Here is a 14,729-nt window from a genome sequence, read left to right on the forward strand (position 1 = left end):
AAGAATCCCAGGGATGGGGGAGCCTGGTGGGCTGCTGTCTATAGGGTCACACAGAGTCGGACACGACTGAAGTGACTTAGCAGCAGCAGCACCACCACCACCTGGGAAGCCCTCTGCCCAGTGTAGCTGAATCAATAGAAGTGACCTAGTTTACTTCAGAAGCAAAAGAAATCTTTATTCTTTCTTTGTTTCTCATTAGTTATCTATTTTATGCACAGTGTTATGCATATGTTAATCCTAATTCGTCCACCCCTTTCTTCCCCTTGGTGTCTATATATTTTATTCTGTAGTCTGTGTTTCTGTTTCTGCTTTGTAAATCAAAAAATGAGAAGGTATGAGTTTGTACTCTGTAGAGGTCATGCGTTCTCCACAGGTGGTGGGCGAGGCTGCTTAATGGGGATCTTGTCTGGGAGGAGGTGCGAGCAGGGCAGGCGCACAGCAGAGCTGCTCAGGCTTCAGCTCAGTGAGGGGTGCAGCATCTCCTCGGCACACAGCCCACCACCGCCGTCTTGAGTGTCCCAGAGCCGAAGTGTCAGGCGCACTTTTGCACTAGGAACTCTGACCTGAAGTGTCAGGTGCAAGGCCTCTGCAAGCGGCACCCCATGAGTAAGTGAGACTGAAGCACAAAGGGAAAGAAAAAGGTGAGACCTTAATCTATTACCCAGATGATTCTAGTTTTAGTTCCTCAGAGCTGTTAATGGGCTTTTGCCCGGATGATGTTTCAGAATGTTTCCCCACAGGGGAAGGTGGGATCGCAGAGGATTTGGTGTTAGTAAAGTTTCCCTTGGTCTACAAACCAAGTAGCCCCTGCCCATCATGGTCTAGTTTGAGCAGAGAAACCACATTTCCTGGAGTAGAGAAGATTTTCATCCCCACTGACTGAATGCTCTCAGTTGCCCATTCATGCCTTCTGTTTTGTCTTAACCAGACATTCGTCAGGCTTCTCTCTTCCCTACAGTTTCCTGAATTTTAACTTGCCCCAGGTCTGAGAAAGCTGAAAGCTCATTCTGGTATCTGACAAACTGCACAGAGACACTGTTCCCATCAGGCTCCACTGATCATTTTCCCTTGCTTACACAATTTCCCTTATAAGTTTTTGCTGATTTTCATCATCCATACTCTCGTCTGCATAAGGAGATGCGGGGTCCTTGCAGTCTTGTTGCTCAGAGCACTTCAGGCTGAAGCACTTCAAGTCGCAGCACTTCTGCACATGGTACACCACTGCCATCTTGAGCCATTTCTAAATGCGCTGCCAAGATAGGGAGTGGGTGTGTGCTGGAAACTCTAACCCAGTGTGTTAAGGCCAAGCCTCTGCACACAGCTCCCTATGGGCAAGTGAAACTAGACTAAACCTAAAAGAAGAGGTTAGACTTTAGTGCGTAAGTTCTGTCTTGGGCTTCCCAGGTGGCAGTGGTAAAGAACCTGCAAATGCAGTAGATGTGGGTTCAATCCCTGGGTTGGGAACATCCCCTAGAGAAGAGAATGGCTACCCACTCCAGTATTCTGGCCTGGAGAATTCCATGGACAGAGGACCCTGGCACGCTATAGTCCATGGGGTCACAGAGAGTCGGTCAGGACTGAGAATGCAGACATTATACAAGTTCTGTCTTATTTTTCCTGGAGGTTCCCAAGGGCTTTGCTCATGACACAGAGAGGTTAAAGAAAATTTCTGAGATGATTTTAGATAACAGAGAAGAATTTATAGAGTAATTTGTGTATAAAGGTAACAGCGGTAGTGATTTTTCAAATGAGGGGAATGTGGATAACAGCACAGAGTGAAAGTCAACCATGGGTGACTGAGGCTTGAATTTTTATAATTGGAACAGAGATATTAATCAGGATAAAACACCCAGGTGCTTCAAGTTGAGGGCCAGTCTTTTCTGATTAAGTTAAATGCTGTCCTTCAAGTGAAAGTGAAAGCATTTGTCACTCAATTATGTCTGACTCTTTGCAACCCCATGAACCGTAGACCACCAGGCTCCTCTGTTCATGGGATTCTCCAGGCATGAATACTGGAGTGGGTAGACATTCCGTTCTCCAGGGTATCATGCTGACCCAGGAATCAAACCTAGATCTGTCTCCTGCATTGCAGGTGGATTCTTCACCATCTCAGTCTATTCTGATAAGATAAATGCTGTCTCCCATGTATATAGCAATAATTAAATAATTAAAGCAGGATGGAGAAAATAATAGCAAATTAAGCAACTGACAAAGAATTAATCTCAAAAATATACAAGCAGCTCATGCAGCTCAACACCAGAAAAATAAATGACCCAATCAAAAAAATAGGCCAAAGAACTAAACAGACATTTCTCCAAAGAAGACATACAAATAGCCAAGAAACACATGAAAAGATGCTCAACATCACTCATTATCAGAGAAATGCAAATCAAAACCACAATGAGGTGCAGTCTCACGCCAGTCAGAAAGGCTGCTATCAAAAAGTCTACAAACAATAATGCTGAAGAGGGTGTGGAGAAAAGGAACCCTCTTACACTGTTGGTGGGAATGCAAACTAGTACAGCCACTGTGGAGAACAGTGCGAAGATTCCTTAAAAAACTGGAAATAGAACTGCCATGTGACCCAGCAATTCCAATGTTGGGCATACACACCGAGTAAGCCAGAATTGAAAGAGACAGGTGTACCCCAATGTTCATCACAGCACTGTTTACAATGGCTAGGACATGGGAGCAACCTAGATGTCCATCGACAGATGAATGGATAAAGTACATAAACACAATGGAATATTACTCAGCTATTGAACACATTTGAATCAGTTCTAATGAGGTAGATGAAACTGGAGCCTATTAACTGAGTGAAGTAAGAAAGAAAAACACCAATACAGTATATTAACCCATATTATATATATATATATATGAAATGTAGAAAGATGGTAATGATGACCTTATATGTGAGACAGCAAAAGAGATATAAAGAACAGATTTTTGGATTCTGTGGGAGAAGGCGAGGGTGCGATGATTTGAAAGAATAGCACTGAAACTTTGAAACATGTATATTATCATATGTTAAATAGATGATCAGTCCAAGTTTGATACATGAAACAGGGCACTCAGAGCCAGTGCACTGGGACCACCCAGAGAGATGGGATGGGGAAGGAGGTGGGAAAGGGTTTCAGAACTGAGAGACACATGTGCACTTGAGGCTGGTTCATGTCAATGTATGGCAAAAAAAACCCACCACAATATTGCAAAGTAATTAGGCTCCAGTTAAAATAAATTAATTAAAAAAAAAGAGTTTGGTAATGCATAATAGTGCCTGCCTCAGTATGTCACAAAACATTAACTGGATGATACAAAACCAGGTTTTAGTTTTGTATTTTAGTCTCTCCTAAAAAGCCGCAGCAGCAACAAAATGTATAAGCTTTACCCCACTGTGTTAGTTTTTAAATTAAACAAAAAAAATTATATTTAATACTAAATGAAAATATTTCCCTGGAAGCATATTTCAACACTGTTTTATTGTCAGGTTTTATAAATTCTAAATCTTACCACCATGGTTGCAGTTTACAGATAATAATGGTAACTTAGAAAGCTGCTGAATCAGAAATCAACTGTTAACAGAGTAATTTTATGACAATAAATAGAAAGATACGTTCAGAAGAATGTAAATAAATGCACATCAGTGTTTTTATATGCACTTTCCAATTAAAGTGCCTTTGAAGATTAACTGTGTACTTATCAGTGACCCTATGAGCCTATCAAACATCTTTAAAGTATTGGAAGGTAGACAAATGGTAAGTTTATATATAATAGAGAAAAAGAAAAACAGACACCTCAGTATTACTTAATTGAATAGTAGTAAATTGAAACATTATTTTATATTATTTATACCAAGAGTAGAAATCTTGGGAATAACTATTCCCAGATGTAGCTAGTGGTTTTGCAAAATATCTAAGAACATGTAAAACCATTAATTGATGTTTTAACTCTGTTTTTAATTTAATGGGAAGGGACTTCTCCATCCTTTCTATAAACAAACTGGGTTTTACTTTTTGGTTTAATTTGCATATTGTTATCTACCAGTGAGCTGGAACATCTGTTTTTTTTTTTTTTTTTTTTTTTAAGCTATTCTGATTTCTTTCCATCAGGTCCCTATACATGATCTTTGCTTGACATTTAACTTCTTTTTTATTTGGTCTAACTGTGTTGTTTATGGGATCTTAGTTACCTGACTAAGAGGAGAGTCCTAATTCCTAACCACTGAACTGATAGGGAATTCCTATGTTCAACTTTTTTTGAAGTCACAGTTATTTCTTATTAATTTTAAGATCTCAGTGTGTATTAGGTAGCAATCCCTTGCCAATATTCAGTTCAGTCACCCAGTTATATCTGACGCTTTGTGACCCTATGGACTGCAGCACACTGGGCCTCCCTGTCCATCACCAACTCCCGGAGTTTACTCAAACTCATGTCCATCGAGTCGGTGATGCCATCCAGACATCTCATCCTCTGCCGTCCCCTTCTCTTCCCGCTTTTAATCTTTTACAGCATCATGGTCTTTTCAAATGAGTCAGCTCTTCGCATCAGATGGCCAAAATACTGAAACTTCAGCTTAAACATCAGTCAGTCCAATGAATATTCAGGACTGATCTCCCTTAGAATGGACAGGTTGGATCGCCTTGTATTCCAAGGGACTCTCAAGAGTTTTCTCCAACACCACAGTTCAAAAGCATCAATTCTTTGGCACTCAGCTTTCTTTATAGTTCAACTCTCACATCCATACATGGCTACTGGAAAAACCATAGCTTTGTCTGGATGGGCCTTTGTTGGCAAAGTAATGTCTCTGTTTTTTAATATGCTGTCTAGGTTGGTCATCTGCAGTGACTTTTGAGCAAAAAATAAATAAATAAATACATAAAATAAAGGCTGTCACTATTTCCATCGTTTCCCCATCTATTTGCCATGAAGCGATGGGACCAGATGCCATGATCTTAGCTTTCTGATTGTTGAGCTTTAAGGCAACTTTTTAACTCTTCTCTTTCACTTTCATCAAGAGGCTCTTTAGTTCTTCACTTTCTGCCATAAGGGTGTTGTTATCTGCATATCTGAGGTTATTGGTATTTCTCCCAGCAATCTTGATTCCAGTTTGTGCTTCATCCAGTCCAGCATTTCTCATGATGTACTCTGCATATAAGTTAAATAATCAGGGTGACAATAAACAGCCTTGATATACTCCTTTCCCAATTTGGAACCAGTCTGTTATTCCATGTCCAGTTCTAACTGTTGCTTCCTGACCTGCATACAGATTTCTTAGGAGGCAGGTCAGGTGGTCTAGTATTCCCATCACTTGAAGAATTTTCCAGTTTGTTGTGGTCCACACAGTCAAAGGCTTTTGTGTAGTCGATAATGCAGAAGTAGATGTTTTTCTGGCACTCTCTTGCTTTTTTTATGATCCAGTGGATGTTGGCAATTTGATCTTTGTTTCCTCTGCCTTTTCTAAATCCAGCTTGAACATCTGAAAGTTCATGGTTCACTGCTGAAGCCTGCCTTGCCACTATTAGACATTGCAAAAACCTCTTAGTTTGTGACCAGTATGCTTTCTTAGTCTATGAGTATCAATGGAATTTGAAAAAAAAAAAATCAGTCTTAAATCAGTGATTTATGAAGCTGTCTTAATGATAGATAGATAGTGAAGTCGCTCAGTCGTGTCTGACTCTTGTGACCCCATGGACAGTAGCCAACCATGCTCCTCCGTCCATGGGATTTTCCAGGCAAGAATACTGGAGTGGGTTGCCATTTCCTTCTCCAGGGGATCTTCCCGACCCAGGGATCGAACCCAGGTCTCCTGCATTGTGGGCAGACACTTTACCGTCTGAGCCACCAGGGAAGGCTCAAAATATTAAAACAGTAAAAAAAGAAAAAAAAAAAGGAAATTTAAATTTGCACATATTTTGTTGGTAAAATTTTTGAAATAAAATACAGTCAAGTGTTTGTGAGAATAAATGAAAACAGGAACACTTTGGCATTTAATGTTGGACTAAACTTCTTCACCCATTCTGGACAAATTCTGGTAATTTTCATTAAAATTAAGTATGCAAATATTCTATGACTGCAGAATGGATTTAAATACTTATCTTGTACTTATTTGAGTCCTAATTATCATGTAAGTGCTCACAAAGAGACTGGCACATGTATATTCTTTATATGATATTCGTTGTAACATTCCAAGTAGTTATCAAGAAAATGAATGAGTATAATGTACACATAAGATGGTTTACTAAGGGACAATTAGAAGCAATATACTCTATTTAAATACAGAGAAAAGATACACTTAAAACACAGACTTGACTAAAATGGAAGATGAAACCTACAGCATAACACTATTTTTGTTAAGCAATGTGGATAATTTTATATGCTTTCTCTAGGATTACACATATCTAAGAATATATATTAAGTACATAAAATAGTACTTATAGAAATATTGGAATGTGAATAAGGGTCAAATGGAGAAAATGAAGTAAAATAAAACAAGAGGGGAAATTTGTTAGTCAAGATGATATTAATGTTCCATGAATTCTTTGCATCAAAATTTTCCTATAGCTACCTACCTCCCCCACAACAAAATAAGAATAGTAATAATAATACAGTTCAGTGCATTTCAGTTCAGTCACTCAGTTGTATCCAACTCTTTGCAATCCCATGAATTGAGCACGCCAGGCCTCCCTGTCCATCACCAACTGCCGGAGTCTACCCAAACCCATGTCCATTGAGTTGGTGATGCCATCCAACCATCTCATCCTCTGTCGTCCTCTTCTCATCTGTCCTCAATCTTTCCCAGCATCAGGGTCTTTTCAGATGAGTCAGCTCTTCGCATCAGGTGGCCAAAGTATTGGAGTTTCAGCTTCAACATCAGTCCTTCCAATAAACACCCAGAACTGATCTCCTTTAGGATGGACTGGCTGGATCTCCTTGCAGTCCAAGGGACTCTCAAAGAGCCTTCTCCAACACCACAGTTCAAAAGCATCAATTCTTCGGCACTCAGCTTTCTTTATAGTCCAACTCTCACATCCATACATGACTACTGGAAAAACCATAACCTTGACTAGATGGACTTATGTTGGCAAAGTAATGTTTCTGCTTTTTAATATGCTGTCTAGGTTGGCCATAATACAAGAAGAATGGAAATGTGTAATTGATAATCTAAAATAGCATAATTAGAAAAAATATATCAAGTAGTTATAATGAAAGATGAAATGGTAATATATTTAGTATTAGCTTGCTATACATTTATGATTAATTTTGGAGAGATGAGGAAAGAGCACACATTTAAGTAAAAGCAAAAAGTCTAGAATCAAATATTTACAATAAAATATTATACAAAGTTGTTTCATTTGAATATGCTAATTTAATTCAAAATCAGCAAAACTCCAGTTGTTAGCTAAACTGGTGGGATAACCATCCTATTATTGTTTTTTAAATTATATCATCTGGAGTTAATCCTATTTTCCCTATAACAGAAAAATAATTTACAGCTCCTTTGGTGATACTGTTTTTCCCCCTACCTTTTGATACTTTCTGGAGAAATGGAAATATTTTTCCCAAGCAGAACTAACTAAACAAGAGTACATTCAGAATACTGCTTTCTTCTAATACTATTACCAAAATAAAATCACTTAAGTGTAGTAGATAACAAGTTGTTCTACTTGATGCCAATCTCACTATTGAAAAAAAAATCAATTTCTTATTTTTGAATACATGTAATTACATATATAGTAAAGCCATTCAGTGAATAGAAACTCTTCCTGTTAAGAATAATATAGTCATTCTTTGTTCCAATAATAATTGGAAATAATCCAGGATTTAAATACCTGCCATAATGTACTTGTAATGGTAACATAATCACTTCAATTTTACTCCATACTAAGGATGGATATTAAATTTTTTCTAAGGGAGAAGAACTTCCCTTAACCACTATTATAAAGTACTGAATAGTTTTAAAAATTAGCTTCTGCTACAGACTTATTCATGTTTCTCAATTAGTTCAAAGACAAGCAGTCCTTTAAGAAAAACAAATATATTGAAATAACTTTTGATGACTGTAATATTGCTTAAATCATGAGCAGTGTCAAGCTGCTTTATATTCTGTGTTGTCAAAAGTTAAAACAAAAAGCAAAGTGTATATGTGCATACAACTTTCCATTGGATATATTTTCTAAGCTCAAACTACCATTCTGTCAGCACTATTCATACATCAATTAAAGTTCAAAGGAAATTTCCATATTTCAAGATGCATTCAATTATAAAATGGAGGAACTTCCATATAATTTTTACTTGAAAGTGATTACCTGCTCTGTAATGATATGACAAAAAGCAAACATCAAGAAAAATCTAATAGAGTTCTGTAAATATGTTCAACTGAGAGCATATACGTGTGGACTGATGCCAGTGTTTGGCATTATCAATCTCATGGAGAAAGATTTTCATAGAGGAAATAAGTAAAATCTACTCACAAATTAACATTAATAGATGGATATTTGTAAATGTTAATGATATGGAACACAAACTTTGAATCATAATGAAACAAAACCAAAAAGAAAAAAGAAATCCCTTTTTCTCATTAGTATATATTTATTACAAAATTGTATTCCAATTTTTTTTCTTTTGTTTCTTCTCTTATACAGGGTATGCATTAAAGATTTATTTTTGTCTTTTGGTCCTTAAACCTTAAAGTATCTACTGTCTGATCCTTTGTTAAAAAATGTTTACTGACTTCATAATTAGAAAACTACATATATTTGTTTAAAGATTCTAGCCATGATATTTCACAATTTACAATCCATATTTTCTAGAAGTTGATAAAGATGTCATTGTTTTACACTATATGTGAACACTGCAGAAATACTTTCTGCAACATTTATGATGGTTATATATCAGGTGTTGATACACGGTCTGTTTCTGCTTTCCCTAATCTGTATCCCTAATCTGTAAAGGACAGAAATGGTATGGACCCAACAGAAGCAGTAGGTATTAAGAAGAAGTGGCAAGAATACATAGAACTATACAGAAAATATCTTCATTACCCAGTTAACCACGATGGTGTGATAACTCACTTAGAGCCAGACATCATGGAGTAAGAAGTCAAGTGGGCCTTAGGAAGCATCACTATGAACAAAGCTAATGGATGTGATGGAATTCCAGTTGAACTATTTCAAATCCTAAAAAATGGTGCTGTGAAAGTGCTGCACTCAATATGCCAGCAAATTAGGAAAATTCAGCAGTGGCCATAGGACTGGGAAAGGTCAGTTTTCATTCCAATTCCAAAGACAATGCCAAAAAATGCTCAAACTACCACACAGTTGTACTCATCTCACATGCTAGTAAAGTAATGCTCAAAATTCTCCAAGCCAGGCTTCAACAGTACGTGAACCATGAACTTCCAGATGTTCAAGCTAGACTTAGAAAAGGCAGGGGGACCAGAGATCAAATTGCCAGCATCCATTGGATCCTTGAAAAAGCAAGAGAGTTCCAGAAAAACACCTGCTTCTGCTTTATTGAGTATATCACAAACTTTGATGTGGATCACAACAAACTGTGGACAATTCTTCAAGAGATGGGAATACCAGACCACCTGACCTGCCTCCTGAGAAATCTGTATGCAGGTCAGGAAGCAACAGTTAGAACCAGACATGGAACAATAGACTTATTCCAAATCGGGAAAGGAATACATCAAGGCTGTGTAGTGTCACCCTGCTTATTTAACGTATATGAAGAGTACATCATGGAAAACACTGGACTAGATGAAGTACAAGCTGGAATCAAGATTTCCAGGAGAAATATTAATAACCTCAGATATGCAGATGACAACACCCTTATGGCTGAAAGTGAAGAACTAAAGAGCCTCTTGATGAAAGTGAAAGACAGAGTGAAGAAGTTGCCTTGCTGCTAAGTCGCTTCAGTCGTGTCAGACTCTGTGCGACCCCAGAGACGACAGCCCACCAGGCTCCCCCGTCCCTGGGATTCTCCAGGCAAGAACACTGGAGTGGGTTGCCATTTCCTTCTCCAGAAGAAGTTGCCTTAAATCTCAATAATCAGAAAAGTAAGATCATGGCATCTGATCCCATCACTTCATATATGGGAAAACAATGGAAATAGTGAAAAACTTTATTTTGGGGGGCTCCAGAATCACTGTGTATGGTGACTGCATGAAATTAAAAGATGCTTGCTTGTTAGAAGAAAAGCTATGAAAAACCTAGATTGTGTATTACAAAACAGAGTCATCACTTTGCCAAACAATGTCTGTCTAGTCAAAGCTATGGTTTTCCAGTAGTCATGTATGGATGTGAGATTTGGAGTATAAAGTAAAGAAGTGAGAGCCGAAGAGCTGATGCTTTTGAACTGTGGTGTTGGAGAAGACTCTTGAGAGTCCCTTGGACAACAAGGAGATCCAACCAGCCCATCCTAAAATCAGTCCTGAATATTCATTGGAAGGACTGATGCTGAAGCAGAAATTCCAATACTTTGGACACCTGATGTGAAGAGCTGACTCATTTAAAAAGACCCTGATGCTGGGAAAGATTGAAGGCGGGAGGAGAAGGGGACAACAGAGGATGAGATGGTTGGATAGCATAACTGACTCAATGGGCATGAATTTGAGTAAGCTCAGGGAGTTGGTGATAGACAGGGAAGCTTGGTGTGCTGCAGTCCATGGCGTCACAAAGAGGCTGACAGGACAGAGCTGAAATGAACTGAATCTGTATCAACTGACCTGCTTATATGTAGTCATATATATATATATATATATATATATATATATATACATTACATGCTTAGCCATAACCCTTTAGTCAAATATGTATACATATATGCTTCCCTGGTGGCTCAGGCAATAAAGAATCTGCCTGGAATTCAGGAGATGCTGGTTCATTTCCCAGGCCAGGAAGATCCTTTGGAGAAGCGATAGGCTACCTGCTACAATATTCTTGGGCTTCCCTGGTGGCTCAGCTGGTTAAGAATCCACCCATAATATGGGAGACCTGGGTTCCATCCCTGAGTTGGGAGGATCCCCTGGAGGAGGAATTGTCAACCCACTTCAGGATTCTTGCCTGGAGAATCCCCATGGACAGAAGTGTCTGGCAGGCTATAGTCCAGGGGGTTACACAGAGTCAGAAACTACTGAGTGACTAAGAAAGCACATATACGCTTATGAACTTCATTTAGGTTGCTGATGCAGTTGTATCCAGGGTTATCCTGGTTCAGTTCAGTTCAGTTGCTCAGTCATGTCCAATTCTTTGCAACACAATGGACTGCAGCAGCCAGGCTTCCCTATCACCAGCTCATGGAGCTTGCTCAACCTCATTTCCATCGAGTTGGTGTTAACATCCAACCATCTTATCCTCTGTCTTCTGCTTCTCTGCCTGCCTTCAATCTTTCCCAGAATCAGGTCTTATCCAGTGAGTCCGTCCTTCACATCAGGTGGCCAAAGTATTGTAATTTCAGCTTCAGCCTCAGACCTTCCAATTAATATTCAGTACTAATTTCCTTTAGAATGGATTGGTTTGATCTCCTTGCAATCCAAGGGACTCTCAAGAGTCTTCTCCAACACCACGGTTCAAAATCATCAGTTCTTCCACACTTAGCTTTTTTATAGTCTAACTCTCACATCCATACATAACTACTGGAAAAACCATAACTTTGACTAGATGGACCTTTGTTGGCAAAATAATGTCGCTGCTTTTTAAAATGCTGTCTAGGTTAGTCATAACTTTTCTTCCAAGGAGCAAGCATCTTTTAATTTCATGCCTGCAGTCACCATCTGCAGTGATTTCAGAGCCCCCCAAAATAAAGGCTGTCACTGTTTCCACTGTTTCCCCATGTATTTGCCATGAAGTAATGGGACCAGATGCTGATCTTGGTTTTCTGAATGTTGAGTTTTAATACAAGATTTCCACTCTTCTCTTTCACTTTCATCAAGAGGCTCTTTAGTTCTTCAATTTCTGCCATAGGGGTGGTATCATCTAAATATTTGAGGTTATTGATATTTCTCCCAGAAATCTTGATTCCAGCTTGTGCTTCATCCAGCCCAGCATTTCCCATGATGTATTCTGCATATAAGATAAATAAGCAGAGTGACAATATACAGCCTTTATTTACTCCTTCCTGGTTTGGAACCAGTCTGTTGTTCCATGTCCAGTTCTAACTGTTGCTTCCTGACCTGCATATGGATTTCTCAGGAGGCAAGTCAGGTGGTCTGGTATTCCCATTACTTGAAGAATTTTCCACAGTTTGTTGTGGTCCACAAAGTCAAAGGCTTTGGCATAGTCAATAAAACAGAAGTAGATGTTTTTCTGGAACTCTCTTGCTTTTTTGATGATCTAACAGATGTTGGCAATTTGATCTCTATTTCTTCTGCCTTTTCTAAGTCTAGCTTGGGCATCTGAAAGTTCACAGTTCACATACCACTGAAGCCTGTCCAGGAGAATTTTGAGCATTATTTCACTAGCATGTGAGTTGCATGCAATTGTGCTGTAATTTGAGCATTCGTTGGCATTGCCTTTCTTTGGGATTGGATGAAAACTGACCTTTTCTAGTCCTGTGGCCACTGCTGAGTTTTCCAAATTTGCTGGCATATTGAATGCAGCCCTTTCACAGCATCATCTTCTAGGATTTGAAATAGCTCAACTGTAATTCTATTCCAAATCCTAAGTATGTCCAATATTAGAAGAAAAAAAATAACCTAGGACGTCTTGCAAGGAATCCTGGATAACTATCTTCTATGCCTATACATTTTGATTATTCATGTTCTTGGAATGATTATAAAGCTTGAGACTGGGTAAGAGTTCTAAATATTTCATGGGAGTCTAACGTGAAAATCTGACCCCTCCTTTTTTTTCAATGGACATTCTAGTTGTTTTCATTTTAAACTTAATTTAGGTTGAGTACTCTAGACACAGATCTTGAACTGAAGATTTACATGCAGAGACTTATTGGGAGAAAACATGTGAAAGAATGAGGCTGTAGAACTGGGTAGAGATAAAATTTTATCTGCAATGAAACTGCAGCAGAAATCACAGAAATCAGCCCCATAGGGTATCTGAAGCTGGTGTGGGCTTTCAGATATTTCCCCAGTTAAGGCGAGAGATCTGGGAATTTGTATCCAAATGACTAGTTTTGGGGGGAGGGAATTTCCCAGGACAAGGTTTAAACTTGGTAAATCAACTCCTTCTACCTGAGACAACACTAACGTATGAGATGACAGTCTAGCATCTCTAAGTTGCTTTGGCTACAACAGCTGCTTGACTGCTATCTCATAGGAAACTCCGGGATAGAACTTCTTATCTGAACCTCACATGGATAAACTAAACCATGGTATTTTTTTATAAAAACACTGAAGTACAACTGTTCTTATAAAACACCTGCCTAGATTCAGAGTCAGTCTTTCTTCAAAGGATAATAAGAGGATCAGGATAAAGAAGATGAATAAATAAAATAGCAGAACTCATTCTCTCTCTTGACCTCTGAATATATATTTTTAAAAAAGCATTTTTAGTTTCTTAAACCTCCCCAAGACAGAGCCCAGAACAACACACTTAATCTTCAGAATAATTATGATCATCTAGAGGTTTATGTCTAAAGTTTAAAAATATGGTCCAGATTATTTTCTTATCTTGAAGAAAAGTCAACATTAAATATGTGTAATGTGGGAGATTATCCTTGTCTATTTATGACAAAGTTACTTTTCAGTGATGAAATCTTATTTGAAGACGTTACAGTGTAATTGTGAGAACTGCACCATAGTGAACCTTTTAAAGCGTTCTCTTTAACTAGTATAACCAGCAAGTAGGCAAAATAGATTCTTGTTTCCAAATGTCAATTGCTTTAGGCAATGCTTCAAAAAATCTGCAAACCCAGAATTTCATATGAACAACTGGGGATTAGAGGAGAAAAATTGAATTTATTGTATGAAATAAGCCATACATTCTTAGTAATTAACATTTTAAAAATAAATGAATTTAACTATTACAACTATGCAGGCCTAAATACAAATATGTTTGTGTTTAACTTCTAATCCTTGTAACAGACCATCGGTGAAGACCTTCTTGAACTATCTTCTTAATTTTGGTTATCATTTTCTTGTGTCTCATAGATAAAATATCCATTTATAATTTTAAATTGCTTTCCTGGACTTAGGGTAGTTCATTTATGGCTATAATAGATTATCCTTACTGTCTAAATTCTGTTTTGAATGTTTTCTTCCTCATCTTATTGGAACCCATTAAATGTATCTCCAGTCCTGTTTGCCTATCTCTTTTCATATTTACTAATGTACACCCTGAACAGTGCTAGAATTGAATATGATTTATATGTCTCCATTATAACTCCTTGTTTTTACTGTGGTTATACTTCTATTCTTCTTTTCAGTACTAGTGAAATAACCAAAGTTACTCATTTTCTGAATCTTTTCTTCTGCTCTTAATAAACACTGAGCTGTTTATTTTATAGTAAGGAAGAACATAGTCCTTATTTTTTCTAGTCTACATCTCCTGATAATATTGTATTACATGGAACATATCTTTATAGTTAAATTTCCCTGAGAGTCACTGAAATTTGATTCTTACTCTTAAATTTTTAAATGTTGACCATTCCTACCTATTGTCACTGGAATTTCATTTGGGAATTGTCAATTTGCAAAAAAAAAAAGTCTCAAACTGTGTATCTGTCATATTGAATTTTATTCAATTTAGAGGCCAAAGCATGACTAGTCTACATAC

At 37.9% G+C, this 14,729-nt stretch overlaps 1 long non-coding RNA gene across 1 annotated transcript in view; it reads left to right on the forward strand.

Moving 5' to 3' along the window:
- Positions 1 to 375: 375 nt before the first annotated feature.
- LOC147350173 (uncharacterized) overlaps positions 376 to 14,729 on the forward strand; it is a 73,053-nt gene continuing 58,699 nt past the window's right edge. Inside the window, exon 1 of the long non-coding RNA XR_015149197.1 lies at positions 376 to 641. This is a non-coding gene — a long non-coding RNA (uncharacterized LOC147350173). The remainder of the gene's footprint in view (positions 642 to 14,729) is intronic.

The sequence above is a fragment of the Bos grunniens genome, chromosome 20 (genome assembly GCF_055505025.1).
Source record: "Bos grunniens cultivar Pamir isolate PY7600 chromosome 20, Bosgru_T2T1.0, whole genome shotgun sequence".
NCBI lineage: Eukaryota > Metazoa > Chordata > Mammalia > Artiodactyla > Bovidae > Bos > Bos grunniens.